Source organism: Sapajus apella, unplaced genomic scaffold, assembly GCF_009761245.1.
Source record: "Sapajus apella isolate SASKATOON/1434 unplaced genomic scaffold, GSC_monkey_1.0 scaffold18, whole genome shotgun sequence".
NCBI classification, from domain to species: domain Eukaryota; kingdom Metazoa; phylum Chordata; class Mammalia; order Primates; family Cebidae; genus Sapajus; species Sapajus apella.
Window position 1 is genome coordinate 30,440,149 of NW_022436958.1, and position 16,087 is coordinate 30,456,235.

The 16,087-nt window shown below is 35.6% G+C and overlaps 1 pseudogene; it reads right to left on the reverse strand.

Annotated features, from left to right (window-relative positions):
* Positions 1-806: 806 nt before the first annotated feature.
* On the reverse strand, positions 807-1,073 carry LOC116557118 (annotated as a pseudogene).
* Between the last annotated feature and the right edge of the window lie 15,014 nt (positions 1,074-16,087).

The window sequence follows — 16,087 nt, forward strand, 5'->3', positions numbered from 1 at the left end:
TGTTAGGGTTTAATGATTGATGCCTAGAGCTCAGTACTACAGTGTACTGAGGCACTATTGTTGAGACAAAACTTCTACTTTGATGGTTTTTAAATCCTATTGTGTGTACCATAATTTGTTTATTTTGAGTCAGAGTCTGGCTCTGTCACCCAGGCTGCAGGGTAGTGGCATGATGTTGGTTCACTGCAACCTCTTCCTCCCTGGTTGCAAGCGAGAAATTCTCCTGCCTCAGCCTCCCAAGTAGCTGGAATTACAAATGCAAGCCACCAAGCCTGGCTAATTTTTGTAATTTTAGTAGAGATGGTGTTTCATCATGTTGGCCAGGCTGGTCTCAAACTCCTAACCTCAGGTGATCCGCCCACCTTGGCCTCCCAAAGTGTTGGGATTACAGGTGTAAGCCACGCACTGCGCCCTGCCCTGTACCATTATTATTTTATTTTTTTTTTGAAAGCCACTGACTTTATTGATCTAAAAATCTTTACTAGGATAGTGACTATTCTGCCAAAAAAGGAGCCAAATGGTATCAAATGGACTGAAAATGGAGGTGGGAGTAAGGGACGGGGCCAGGAATCCATTCAGGAAAGCTGGTGTCTACCCCCAGGGGACTGGCAAGGGAAAGAGGAAGGTGGAGGGATGCAAGAATGAGAATCCAAAACAGTTGAAACAGGGCAGAAAACTCCCAAAAGACCCTGGAGTACGTTGGAGTTGAGTAGGACAATAGCAATCTTTTCCTTTGTAGAGGATCAGGCGAAGAGTCCCTGCAAACTCCGGATGAGGGCTGGGGATTGAGGGCTTCCCAGAGAGCATCACAACAAGGAGTCACACCATTCTCAAAGGCCTCCAAAGCAATCCTGGGACTTCTTGGCATTGGCACTACGAGTGTCCTTCAGCCATTCCCAGAAGAGGTCTTCATCTTTCTTTAGCACCAGAAACTGGCCAAGGACAACATAGACCTTGTCAAAATCCCTTTCCTACAGCTTCTTGCCCACAACCTCAATCCCAGCCAGGCTCCCTACTGGCTTTTCCCCCATGGATTCTGCCATGAAGTCTCAGTGCTTTGGGAAGTTTGTCATCTCGATCAGGTTTAAGCTGCATGAAGTTAGGTGTAAATTTTGTATTGCAATGTAAATTATCATATTAAAATATAGCGATTTGGGTGTTGAAACTGGCCTTTTCTTGGCTATTTTATTCCGTATATTTTAGAAACTACTGTTATCTCAATTTCTTTTTAATTTAGTGGAAATTTGTAAGAGACTTGCAAGTTTAAAAGTATTAGTGAATAGAGTATTTATGAAAAGGTTAACATAGAATCCTACAACTTCAAAAATCCTGTTTTGGGATTTAGCTCAATTTATCACATTTCACCATCTTAAGAGCAAAGTCTAGATTCTTCTACAGGTTTGCAAAGGAATGAATTTGCTCAAAGGTTTGTTCATATTACTACTAAGCAATCTGTATTGGGTCCCCAGTTATCATAGATTTTGTCTGTATTGTTTGCATTTCATCTGGCTTATAGGATACAATTCAGATATCTTAAGTGACATTGGAAGTTGTTAATGGCATAAAGAAGGCTCTTATTAAGTATTAATTAATGAGTTGAATTTCTATTTGAGGCCAGGCAATGGAATAGAATAGGAAATAATAGGAAATAAATTCTGGGACACAAAAAGGCTAACTAAAAGCCCAGACATCACCACTATACAACATACCCATGTAACAAAACTGCACTTGCCCCTGCCTTGATCTAGGAAGAAAGATGATAGGAAAACATTCTTTAAGGAGAGTCATCATCTTTATTCTAAGGAAGGTTGTTAACACCAATTATATATGTGGCCTTGGCATTGACAATGCGACATGCATAAAACATCCTCTATGAAGTCTCAAGTTTTATTGTCTAGTCCAGAGTTTCTCAAATCATCCTCTTAGTACGATTGTTAAAATGCAGATTTCTTAGTACAAGCTGTAGTTTAAAGCTAAATAAAACTTGCTTCAGAAATGTGGTTTCTGCCCATATAGGGCTTATGTTCTGGCTAAGAATGCAGACAATAAGTACATAAACCATAATGAAATAGGCAATTGCAAATTATGGGAGTGAAGGAAAAAAACTGGGTGCATGGAGGTTGCTATGGGATTACTAGGGACAAAGGAATCATTTCAGTATATTTTTTAAAAATTCACTTTCTTACTAGATTTCAAAGAAATTAGCTCTTGAGCATGGCAAGATGTTTTCTGAGCTGTTTATGTGTTAGTAGGCTGTCAAGTGATTGAAGAGGTAATATCAATTCACTTTTTCTATTGTCAAATTTGTAAATCAGCTTCAACAATTCTTCAAGTAAGTTACATGTGATTGGCAGTTCTCTCTGTGAGAGAAATGTCCCAACTGTGTACTTGCTTCAGATGGGTTCAGAATATGTTACCCTAACATATGACATGCCAGCATATTGAATATTTTAAGCTGAAGGAATTTGAGAAACAGCATGTGTAGCAAGTATATTCTGATCTTCTGTTCTGAAGTAGGTCGTGAAAACTCCACGAGATGTGTTCCCTCCATACCAAGAGGAAAAGAGCTTCCTTTGGAATCTCCAAAGACACAGGGACACAGAGAGGCATCTTGGACAGATTTTGCTGTCCGCCCCCTCCACCAGTTTACTACACTCAACTCAAACCTGTATCTTCTTTGTTCTCTAGGATTTTCTATTCTCCTCAAACCAAGCATATAAACACTCACATTCAACCAATTCTTTGAAGTTTCATTTCTTTGTAAAGTCTCCTGTGTCACATAAAACTTACATTAAATCTATTTGCACCTCTGCTCTTGTTAATACATCTTTTGTTACAGGGGTCCCAGGCTTGAATCTGGGATGGGTAGAAAGAAAAAATATTTACTATCTCTTATGTCCTCAAGACAATAGATTTGATGTCTTTTATACCCAACATAACCCAGACTTGAAGAGCAATAAGATAGACCAAATAATAATTAAATAGGACCAGAAAAACAGTATAACAAAAACCTGAATGTTAGACAGGTGAGCAGTCATTACAATAAGAGAACAGAAGCCCATGGAGAATCATTCTCCACTTTTAACCCCCCAACTCCACCACTCCATGTAATCACCATGAGAAGCCCAAGATTCTACAAAATAGAAAATTATTGTGTCTTTTTAAAAAAGTGGGTGTTCTGTACCACTGGTGTTAAAATCACAGATAAAATGACCCCAAATTTTCTTATTTGGCTTCTCCCCAAAATGCAGTCTTTCCCCCTACTTTGCAGTCAACATCTGTAGGTGTGTAAGTGATTATTTCTGCATGTTTCACTCTGTGTTATGATTTATTTGTTTGCCTTCTTCATAATTACATAACCATATGCACCCTCTGTGGAGTGTATTTCAAAATATTTATTGAATGATTCAACTAATTGATTAATTTTACCACAACCAAGAAAAATAACTAAGAATTATTAAACCTAGTTTTAATTTGTGATTTTAGGGAAGTATGCAATTTCATATACAGACTCAATATGATACTGTAGTTGACCATGAATTGTGGTGATAGGCAAACCCAAAATTAAATCCCGTATTGAGCACATACAAGTCATGCAACATTGAAAAAGTTGCTTAACTACCTTAGGCTTCAGTGTCTCACTCTTTAAAATAGTAAAGTTAATGATAGCTACCGCTTAGGCACGTTGTGGGCATTACCTGGAATACCGCATGAAAATAACTTAGCGCACTGCATAGCACTCAAAATGGCACTAGTTTTAACAGCAATTTAAAACACAGGTTTCGTTTGCCAGCTAGGGAAAGTGCATTCTCAGAACACTTATGTAAGATAAATCTTTAATTAAGGTGAATTATTTTAAAACATTTCTCTATGATGAGTCCAAGTTTTTCAAATTATCAGATGCAAGGCAAATTGCACTTGCACACTCAGTGCCAAGTAGACATTCAATGATTACCATTTGAGTGAATATGTGATTTCCCATTTTGACAACAAGGTGATTGGGTATGGATTATGCTTTGCAGGCATAAATTTAAATGATAATCTCTGCAAAACATTGTATCAAATAGTTTGCTACATCCATATTTTTATGACTGATTAACAAAATAGCTTTTTAAAATGACTGAGGCTTAAAGACTATGAGAAACTGACCTATTAACCTGAAATGATAATTGAAGCAAAATATGAATGGATTTTTAGTCAGTTAAAAAAAGGATGAGGAAATAGACACTTCGCAGCTCAAACTGCAAGGATAATGCAGTTGCCTCCTCTGGGTTTCCCTCTTCCAAACCCTATTGCACTTTTATTTGTTTCTCTCTATTTTTTTAAATCAAATCAATTAAAAAATATCCATCTTAAATCATCCTCATACATTTTTCCAATTCCCACTACAAACCAATGAAATGTTGCTTAGAAATGTTCACTATGCCTTTTTAATTTACACCAACAAAATGTATTGAGTGTGCTAAAATCATGGAAACAAGCATTGTCATTAGACACTCAACACAGCTTATGACATTCAAATGCTGTTCTTGAAAGAAGAGGTTGTCATAAGAGCGTTCAGTGTTCTAAGTTATACACTGCTGATTTGTCCCTCATATGCTCTGAATTTTCAGGAATTCCTGCATTCAATCATTAATTTACTTACTTACTAATTGATCTATCTATTTACTTATTCTGTATTCCATAAAACAAAGTACCTTTGACAAAATTTACTATCCTTGCTTGGGATAACATTTGATCCTAGTATGTTCTAGGGATGTCCTTAGATCTGAAAGTCAGTATATACTTTATACACATGTTGTTCTTCATTTACATGAAGGAGAGGTGAGAAGCGTGTGCACTTATACTGTGTGCATGTATAATAACTTGGAGGCTACCGTTTTTCTCCATTTATTCTAGAACCACCAAATAGACAAACACACATGCACTTCACTAAAAATAAGTGATTTTCATTACTTTTAGCCAAAGTATCAGGAATCCAGAATGCTTGCCTTCCTTTCCCCCTACAATCAAAGCAGCTTGCGTGGTGTTATCAATTTTAGTCACTTGCAAAGAAAACACTGAAGTTTCTTGACAATGCTGCTGGAGATCATTATGAAAAATGTTGCAATAGGGGGATAAAACAGTGTATGAGTATATAAACCCATGCACTGATACAAGAAGTAAAGATTTTACAGCTTCATCTTGTCCATAGCAACACATTTTAGCTTGATAACTATCTAGGATTTTAGTGAAAATGTTGTAAGGGAGACTATCAAGAGTGAAAAGAAAGCCTATGACAGCTGTTCCTCTTCTCCACTGAAAATAAAAGTCATCAAATGTGAAGATATTACCCACTTAAAAATGCTTTAAAACAGTGTTCTAGTTGTGTTGTAACATAAACAGAGTTTGCCATTAGAACCCACTTTTTGCACTTAAAGATAACAAAAGAAGAATTGAAGTAAATTACATGTGTCTTCACAGGTTACAAAGAGTACATATCCTTACAAAATGCAACTGAAAATAGCTAATTTGAATACCACACCAAAGTTTTTGTTTCTGAGACTATATAGTTTTATATATATTTTTTCTATTACTTCTCATTTACAACTATAAATGTGTTTGAGGTAAGATTCTAGAAAATTGGGGATGCGGTTGAAAGATATTCAGTGTGTTTTTATTATACAATATTTACATTTTGCAAATTTGAAAACACTAGAATTTTAATGCAATATTTTGAAATTTAATTCAGATGGACTTAAATACAAAAGAGGTGATGTAGACGTATTTACGCATCTGTTAACATTTATCAAGCACATTAGAGCACCAAGCTCCTGTGGGAGGCACTGGCTTTCCAGGAATGGTGCAGGAATGGTGGGATAGAAATGGCCCTACCCTCACAGAGTTTACTATGTAACTGACATTTCTGCTGTGTTTTCACAGTATATAAAACATTTTTCCAAACATTTTGTTGCCTGTGGCTTATTGAGATATGTGTTATTATTCTTAACAAATAAAACTATTGAAACTTGTAAATTTTAAGATTGAGATGTTCAATGACAATTTCAAATACGTATGCATCATACTTAACCATGAAAATAGCCATTTAGAATTTATTGCACTTAATACTTTTATCAGTAAGATTCCAGTCTGTAGACAGGAACCACACAGTTATTTGAACAGGGAAAGTATTTTTAAAACAATTATTAATTATGATAGGAGACTGGGGTAATAGGGGATTAGCTACAAAGGGGTAAAGAAAACTCTAAGGAATACAGGAATAGCAGATATAAGAAGCAGACACGACCTTGGGGGAGTGGGAGGGTAAAAGAGCACCCAAGAAAGAAATGAATCTGGAAATAGACCCCTTCCTCCAAGGCTAAGATTCAGGCCTCAGTGGGGAGGGCACTACCATGGCCCACCAGATGGTAGAAACTTTCACTGAGGGGCTGCACTGGAAAACTAAATGAGAATCTCTACATTGGGATACGTGAGGAAGTACCATGGAGAGGTGCCACATGCTGCTGGCAGCAGTGCACTGCAGAAGCCTGTCAGGAGAGACAGTACACAGAAACCATGAACTGCTTCTTCTCCAGGATCTCTCTGGGTCCTTTGCCATCAAGCAAATTATTTTGCTGGCTAGCAAGAGATAAATATTATATTATGGGAAGTACAACCACAGAGAGTGGCTTTGAAGCTAAGAGGAATAGCATGATCATTGACATGTTGGCATAGCAAAAACATTTAGATACATTATAAGTTTTATTTGTCACAACTACACTATAAGGATACAAATTTTATTCTATACCATGGATGAAGTCATTTAAAATATTTTATGTAATTTTTAATGATTTCAGAATAAATTCTGTGATCGTAATTATGAAGAGAACAACTTAAAATCTGGTCAATGAAAGCACTGAATTTGGCACCAGGCTGATTTGGACCCATTTTCCAACTATAAGACACTGGGGAAAATATGTTGGGAAAAATATTTCACATTCCTGTATCTCTATTTATTCATTAAAATAAACAAACAATAAAAAGAACTTATATATTACCCCATATATTTCTTATGAAGATTATATTGGATGATGCTTTTCAATATGCTTAGAATGTAACTGGCGCATATATGCTGCTCATAATGCTCATTTCTAGATTATTGTTTTATTATATATTATTGAGCTACATCTGTCATTAAGAAATGTTAAATATGCAAAGAATAAAAAAGTTATGAGCATTCAGGGAAGAAAATCAGTCATATACAAAGCAAGAATAGTCAAGCTGCACTCAGAGTACTTTTCCAACATATGCAGTGCCAGAAAACAGTAGAATTAAATGTGTAGGTTTGGTAGGAGATTATTAATAAATAATTGTGCAAACAAGATAGGTATTTCTTATTTATTTAAATAAGCAAATAAAAATAAGATATTGAAAATGCTTGTCCCTGAAAAGTTCATCTACTACTAAATGGATACTGTTTGATAACAAATAACTATGTGTCTCATCATCAAAAAAAATTTAATGAGCTTTATTTTGTTGTTCTCATTACCAATCTAATATGTGATTTTCTATTGGGAAATAGAAAAAAGTTTAAAGAAAAGTTTAAAAATCACGGATAATGCTACCTAGAGAGACACATGGGTGTTCCCTCCTTGTTTTTGATTCTGCATATGTACATGCATCTAAACATATAGAAATATACATTGTTGAAAACTGGTGTTACACTGTTTAACCAGTTTATTAGTCCACTTACACTGCTGATAAAGACATACTCATTACAAAAGAAAGAGGTGTAAAACTTACAGTTCCACGTGGCTGGGGAAGCCTTAAAATCATGGCAGAAGTTAAAAGGCATATCTCACATCACAACAGGCAAGAGAAGAGAGCTTGTGCAGAGAAACTCCCATTTTTAAAACCATCAGATATCATGAGATTTATACGCTATCATGAGAACAGCATGGGAAAGATATGTTCATATGATTCAATTACTTCTTACCAGGTCCCTCCCACATGTGAGAGTTCAAGATGAGATTTCAGTGGGGACACAGCCAAACCATATCATTCCACACCTGGCCCCTCCCAAATCTCACGTCCTCACATTTTAAAACCAATCATGCCATCCCAACAGTCCCCCAAAGACTTAATTATTTCAGCATTAACTCAGAAGTCCACAGTTCAAAGTCTCATCTGAGACGAAGCAAGTTCCTTCTGCCTGTAAGCCTGTAAAATCAAAAGCAAGTTAGTTCCTTCCTAGATACAATTTGAGTAGAGATATTGGGTAAATACAGCCATTCCAAATAGGAGAAATTGGCCAAAACAAAAGGGCTACAGGCCCCATGCAAGTCCAAATCCAGCAGGGCAGTCAAATCTTAAAGCTCCAAAATGATCTCCTTTGACTCCCTGTCTCATATCCAAGACATGCTGATGCAAGAGGTGGGCTCCCTTGGTCTTGCACAGCTCTGCTCCTATGGCTTTGTAGGGTACAGCCTACCACCCAGCTGCTTTCATGGGCTGATGTCAAGTGTCTGAGGGTTTTCCAGGTGAACAATGCAAGCTGTCAGTGGATCTACCATTCTGGGGTCTAGAGGACAGTGGCCGTCTTCTCACAACTCCATTAGGTGGTACCCCAGTAGGGGCTCTGTGTGAGGGCTCCAATTCCACCTTTCCCTTTTGCACTTCCCTAGCAGAGCTTCTGCATGAGAGCCCTGCTCCTGCAGCAAACTTCTGCCTGAACATCCAGGTGTTTATATATGTTCTCTGAAATCTAAGCAAAGGTTCCCAAACCCCAATTCTTGACTTTGCATTGGAAGGCTCAAAGCCACATAGAAGCTGCCAATGCTTGGGACTTGCACCCTCCGAAGCCATGGCCCAGCCTCTATGTTGGCTCCTTTCAGTCACAGCTGGAGCAGCTGAATCACAGGGCACCAAGTCCCTAGGCTGCACACAGAAGGGGAACCCTGGGCCAGGCCCAATAAACTACTTTTTCCTCCTGCACCTTTGAGCCTGTGATGAGAGGGAATGCCTTGAAAATCTCTGACATGCCTTGGAGACATTTTCCCCGTTGTTAGGGGATTAACATTTAGCTCCTCTTACTTATGCAAATTTATGCAGCCAGTTTAAATTTCTTCTCAGAAAATAGACTTTTCTTTTCTATTGCATTGTCAGGATGCAAATTTTCCAAACTCCTATGCTCTGCTTCTCTTATAAAACGGAATGCCTTTAACAGCACCCAAGTCACCTCTTAAATGCTTTGCTGCTTAGAAATTTCTTCCACTAAATACCCTAAATCGTCTTTCTCAAGTTCAAAGTTCTACAAATCTCTAGGGCAGGGGCAAAATGCCACCAGTCTCTCTGCTAAAACATAACAAGAGCCACCTTTGCTCCAGTTCCCAAAAAGTTACACATCTCCATCTAAGACCACCTCAGCTTGGATTTCATTCTCAGCTTGGATTTCATTCTCTATATTATCAGCATTTTTGTCAAAGCCATTCAACAGGTCTCTCGGAATTCCAAACTTTCCCACATTTTCCTGTCTTCTTCTGAAAACTTCAAACTGTTCCAACTTCTGCCTGTTACCCAGTTCCAAAGTCACTTCCACATTTTCAGGTATCTACAGCAGCACCCCACTCTACTGGTATCAGTATACTGTATTAGTCTGCTCTCATGCTGTTGATAAAGACATACCTGAGACTGGGCAATTTACAAAAGAAAGAGATTTAATGGACTTACAGCTCCACAGGGCAGGGGAATCCTCACAATGATGGCAGAAGGTAGAAGACATATCTCAAATAGTGACAGACAAGAGAAGAGAGCTCATGCGGGGAAACTCCCCTTTTTAAACTCATCAGATCTCATGAGATTTATTCACTATCACAAGAACAGCATGGAAAAGACCTGCCCACATGATTCAGTTACCTCCCACTGGGTCTCTCCCACATGTAAGAATTCAAGATGAGATTTGGGTGGGGACACGGCCAAACCATCAACCAGTTTAGTGTTCAGCTTTTCAAATGTATTGATATTTTCATATATTTTTATGGAGATATAATTTACACAGAATAAAATTCACAAGTCATAAGTATGTATTCTCATTTGTTTGACATCCAACCATGCTCATTAACACAGAGTGCTCCCTTGTTTCCATCCCAGTCAGTCACTCCCAGCCCAGAAATCCAGAAATAACCACAATCTGATTGTTAGCACATATCTTAGTTTGGCTTATTCTAGAGCTTTCTAAAATTTAGTCATACAATCTGTGCTCTTTTGCTTTCTTCTCCTTTTACTCAGTCTATTTTTGCAATTCATCCATATTGATGAATGTTGTTTATATCAGAAGCTTTTTCCCCTTTCTTATTGATGGCTAGTATTCCATTATGTGAACAATCGGAATTGATATATTCATTCTCTTCTTTATGGACAGCTAGGCTATTTCTAGTTTGAGGCTATTAAGACCAAAATTGCTGTAAACCATCTTGAACAGGCTAGTTGTGGACATATAGTTTCACTTTAGTGGATAAATACCTCAGAGTGAACATATGATAAGTCAATAATTAAAATTTTAAGAGACCATCAAACTGTTTTCAAGAGTGTTTTGACCATTTTACACTCTAATCAGCAAAGTGTGAGAATTTCAGTTTTTTCATATCTTCCCCACAATTTGTGATCATTCTTTTTTTAATTTCATCCATTCAAGTGGATATGAGTTGTAGTCCCTTGTAGTTTTAATTAGCATTTTCCTGATGACTGATGATATTGAACATTTTTCATGTGTTTTTGGACATATTTATATCTCTTATGAAGTGTCTATACAAATATCTGCCCATTTTCAATTGGATGCTTTTTTATTATCTTGTTGTAGGTGTTTTTTACATATCAAAGGCATAAAAATCCTTTGTCAGTTTGTGTTGCCAATATTTTTTCCCAGTCTAAGATTTGCCCATTTACTTTTTATTAGTCTTGTTTAATGAGCAGAAGTTGTTAATTTTTATCAATTCTAATTTATCATGTTGGGTTTTTTATGGTTAAGGCTTTCTACAGTCTCCAAACCTCTTTTTACTCTAGGATTACAAAGATATTTCTATATGTTCCTCTTGAAGTGTTACAGTTTTTTGTTTTACATTAAATCTATGATTTATGTTGAATTCATTTGTATATGCAGTATAATGTACAAGTCAAAGTTCTTTTATTTCCATGTCATTTCAGTACAATTTGTTGAAAGGGCTTTTTCTTAAAAAATTGTTTCTGTGTTGTCAAAATAATTTCAACATAAAAGTATGGGCCTATTTCTGGACACTGTATTCTGTTTTATTGACCTATGTTTTATTCTTTCACCGGTATCACTTCGTCTTGATTACTATAACTGTATAGTAAACATTAAAGTCATTTAGAGTATGTCTTCCAAGCGTGATCTTCTTTTCCAAAGTTCTCTTGGCTGCAGTGCCAAAGAGTATATTGTTTTCCATATGCCTTTAGAATTAACTTGTGAATTTTTTAGGAAAACAAGAAATCTTACTCGAGTTTTTATTGTAATATAACAAATTCTATAGATCAATTTGAGGGGAATTGACATCATAACAACATTAATTCTTCCAATATTTTAACATGGTGTATCTTCTCTTTTATTGAAGATACCTCAAATTTATCCCATGAATATTTTATAGATTTCATTGTAGAGTTCATGCACATATTTTGTTATATTACTCTCCAGTACTTTCTGCTTTTATATTTTTAATATATTTTTAATAAATTTTAGGTTCACATAAAAATTAAGCAGAAGGTATGAAGATTTGCCGTACACCCCTTGCCCCACCCATTCATATCCTGCTCCATTATCAATATTTCCCACCATAGTGGTACATTTTTACCTATGTCCATAGATACCCTTTGTAAACCCTAACGGAGTTAGACTATTGAACATTCTATGGGTTTGGACAAACATAAAAAATATCCACAATTAATTACAGCAACACTGCCCTCAAAATTCTTTATATCCTGCCTATTTATCCTTCCTTTTGCCCCTCTTCCCAACAACCCCTGTCAACCACTGATGTTTTTATTGTCTCCATAGTTTTGCCTTTTCCAGAATGTCATGTAGTTGAAATCATACAAAAAGTACCCTTTTCAGACTAGCTCCTTTCATTTAGTAATATGCATTTAGGTTCCCCCCATGTATTTTCATGCAGTGATAGCTCATTTACTTTTACACTGAATAATATTTCATTGTCTGGATATACCAGTTTTTGTCCATTCATATACTGAAGAACATTTTGGTTGTTTCAAGTTTTAGTAATCATGTGTAAACCTGCTATGAACATCTATACTTAGGTTTTTGTGTAGACATTGGTTTTTAACTCTTTGGGGTAAATACTGAGGATTGTGATTGCTCAATCATATATGTTTAGTTTTATAAGAAACCACCAGAGAGGCTTCCAAAGTGGCTTTACAATTTTGCATTTCTACCAGCAATGAATGTGAGTTCCCGTTGATCCACATATCCACCAGCATTTGATATTGTCAGTTGCTGCTTTGACCATTCTATTGGGTATATAGTGGTATCTTGTTGTTTTAACTTGCAGTTCTTCAACGATAATGTGCAGAATCTTTCCAAGTGCTTATTTGCTATCTGTATATCCTTTTGGGTAAGGTATCTGTTAAGAGGTTTGGCCTATTGTTTAATTAGGTTATTTGTTTTCTTATTGTTGAATTGTAAGCGTTCTTTCCATATTTTGGATAACAGCCCCTTATTAGGTATATCTTTTGCAAATTATTTTCTCCCAGGCCATGATTTGCCTTTTTGCTCTCTTGACACTGTCTTTCATGGAGCAGAAATTGCTAATTTTAATGAACTCCAGCTTATTCAATGTTTCATGGATCATGTTATTGGTATTGTATCTAAAAATCATCACCAAAACCTAGATCATCTGGATTTTTTTTGTATGTTATATTTTAGGAGTTTTATAGTTTTGCATTTTACTGTTAGGTCTGAGATCCCTTAGAGTTTATTTTTATAAAATATGTAAGGTTTATGTCTAGCTTAATTTTCATATATATGGACGTCCATTTGTTGGGTACCATTTGTTGAAAAGTCACTCTTTTCTTCATTGTATTGTCTATGTCTCTTTGTCTAAAACCAGTTAGCTACAAATTTTGATAAGTTGTATTTCTATTTTCATTTAGCTCAAAATAATTTAAGTATCTCTTAAGATCTTTTTCTCTAATGCATGTCACACTTTCTACAAGTGCGATGTTTAATCTCCACATATTTGGGGATTTTCTCATTTTGTTCTGTTAATAATATCTAACTAAATTCCATTGTAGTCTAAGGACAGACATTGTATGATTTCTATTTTTTTAAGTTCAGAAAGGTGTATTTTATGGCCTACGTGTTGTGTCTTGCTAAGTGTTTCATGTGAACTTGAAAAGAATGTGCGATGTGCTATTTTTGCATACAGTCATCTATAGATATCCATCATATACAGTTGATTGATGGTTGTGTTCCTCTGTTTTTGCATTGCTATGAAGAAGTTCCTCACCCTGGATAATTTATAAAGAAATGTGGTTTACTTGGGCTCATGGTTCTGCAGACTATTCAGGAAGCACAGTGCCTTCATCTGCTTCTGGTGAGGCCTCAGGACACTTACAATTATGGCAGAAGGCAAAGAGGGATCAGGTATGCCACGTGGCAAGAGAGAGCAAGGCAGGAAAGTGCAGCTCTCTTTTAAACAATCAGACTTAATGTGAACTCACAGCAAGAACTCACTTATCACCAAAGGGATGTCACTAAGCCATTCAGCGGTGTTGTTGAATTGAACTATGTTGTTACTGATTTTCTGCCTGCTGGATATGTCAATTTGTTAGAGGAGTGTTGAAGTTTCCAATCATAACAACACGTTTATCTATTTCTCCTTGCATTTTTATCAGTTTGTACCTCTCATGGTTTGATGCTCTGTTCTTAATTATACGTATACACACACACACACACACACACACACACACACACACATACACACACACATATATAATATTGTTGTATTGGATAATTGTATCCTTTGTTAATATGCAATACCCCTCTTATCACTAATAAATTTCCTTGCTCTCAAGTTTGCTCCATTTGAAATTAATATAGCTATTCCTGCTTTCTTTTAATTAGTGTTAGCATGGTATATCTTTCTTTGTCCATTTACTTTTATACTGTATGTATGTCACTTTGTATTTAAAATGGGTTTCTTGTAGATAACATATAGTCAGGTCTTATATTTTTAACCTTCTCTGACAATCTCTGTATTTAATTGGTGTGTTTAGACCACTGACATTCAAAGAGATTACTAACATAGTTAGATTAATATTTTTACATTTGTTACTTTTTTATATCAGTTGTCTTTGTTCTTTGTTTTTGTATGCTACCATTCTTTTTATGCTTTTTGCAATATTAATTGAGCATTTAGAGTGATTTTGTTTTCTCTCCGCTCTTAGCATATTGTACTTTTTAAAAACTTTTTTAGTTATTATTCTCAAATTTGCAATATATACTTACAACTAACACAAATCCACTTTCTAATAGCTCTATACAATTTCATGGGTAGTATGAGTAGTGCAAGTACCTTATAATACATAATAATCCTAATTTCTCCCTCCTGTCCCTTGTATCATTGCTGTCATTCATTTCACTTACATATAAGCATACATAAACATATAGGCACAAAATAAAGGTTTTTATTTAATCTTCATTCATTCCTTCTTTGATGCTTATTCTTTCTGATGTAGACCCAACTTTCCGACCTGTATCATTCTTTTTCTTTCTAAAGGACTTATTTTAACATTTCTTTAAATACAATTCTACTGGCAACAAATTTCCTCTTTTTTTTTTTTTTATCAGAGAAAGTCTTTATTTTCTCTTGATATTTGAAAGACAGGATACATAATTATTATTGGTGGTATTTTTTTCTCAACACGTGTATATTTCACTTCACCTGTCTTCTTGCTTGCAGGGCTTCTGAAGACAAGTCAAATATAATTCTTATCTATGCTACTCGTTAGGTGTGGTTGTCTGTTTCTGTTTTTAATTCCAGCTTCTTTCAGTATTTTTTCTTTAATTTTAATTTTCTGTAGTATAAAAGTAATATGACTATGTGTAGGCTTTCTGAAATGTATCTTATTCAGTGTTCTCTAGGCATTCTGGCTTTGTGTTTTGGTGTCTAACATTACTTAGGAGAAAAGTCTCAGTTATTATTGTTAGAATTTTTTTTTCTTTTTGTTTCTTGCTGTCTTCTTCTGAGAGTCTCATTACAATTTTTTTTGTAAATTGTCTCACAGTTCTGGGATAGTCTCATCTTTTGTAAGTTGATAGTCTCATCTTTTGCAAGTTGTCTAAAATGGTTCTGGGATATTGTGTCCTGGTTTTTGTTTGATTTTTTTGTTTTGTTTTGTTTTTTGATTTGGGACATTTCTATTGACACACTCTCAACTGAAATATAAGCAGTATTCAGTCCATTTATAAGCCCATAGAAAACATTCTTCAATTCTGTTATAGTGTTTTGAATCCCTAGCATTCCTTTTTGATCCTTTCTTATAATTTTTATCTCTCTACATTACCCATTTGATCTTGCATGCTCTCTTCTTTATCCATTAGGGTTCTTAGCATATTAATCATAGTTATTTTAAATTTCCAGTCTGATAATTCCAATATCCTGTCATATCTGAATCTGACTTTGAGTTTGTCTCTTCAAACTATATTGTTTGCCTTTTAATATATCTTACAATTTTTTTTTAATTCATAGTCAGACATGATATACTAGGTAAAGGAACTGCTGTAAATAAGTTTTTAGTGGTAAGGTATGGGGGGAGAGGAAGGCTTTTACAATCCTATTATTAGGTTCTGGTTAAATAGTTTCTCCTTGATGGCAAACTTTCTTCAGAACATAATTCTCTAGTGTATTTCAAATTTTTTTCCCCTCTGACACCAAAAACATGATTCTTTTTCCCCTCTCTGACACCAAAAACATGAAGTGATTTTTTAACATATTTGTTAAGACCAGGTAGTGCTCCTGAAGGCAAAACTTACAAAAATACAGTGTCTCTCCAATGACTGGGTTGTCCTGGAGTTTTTAAG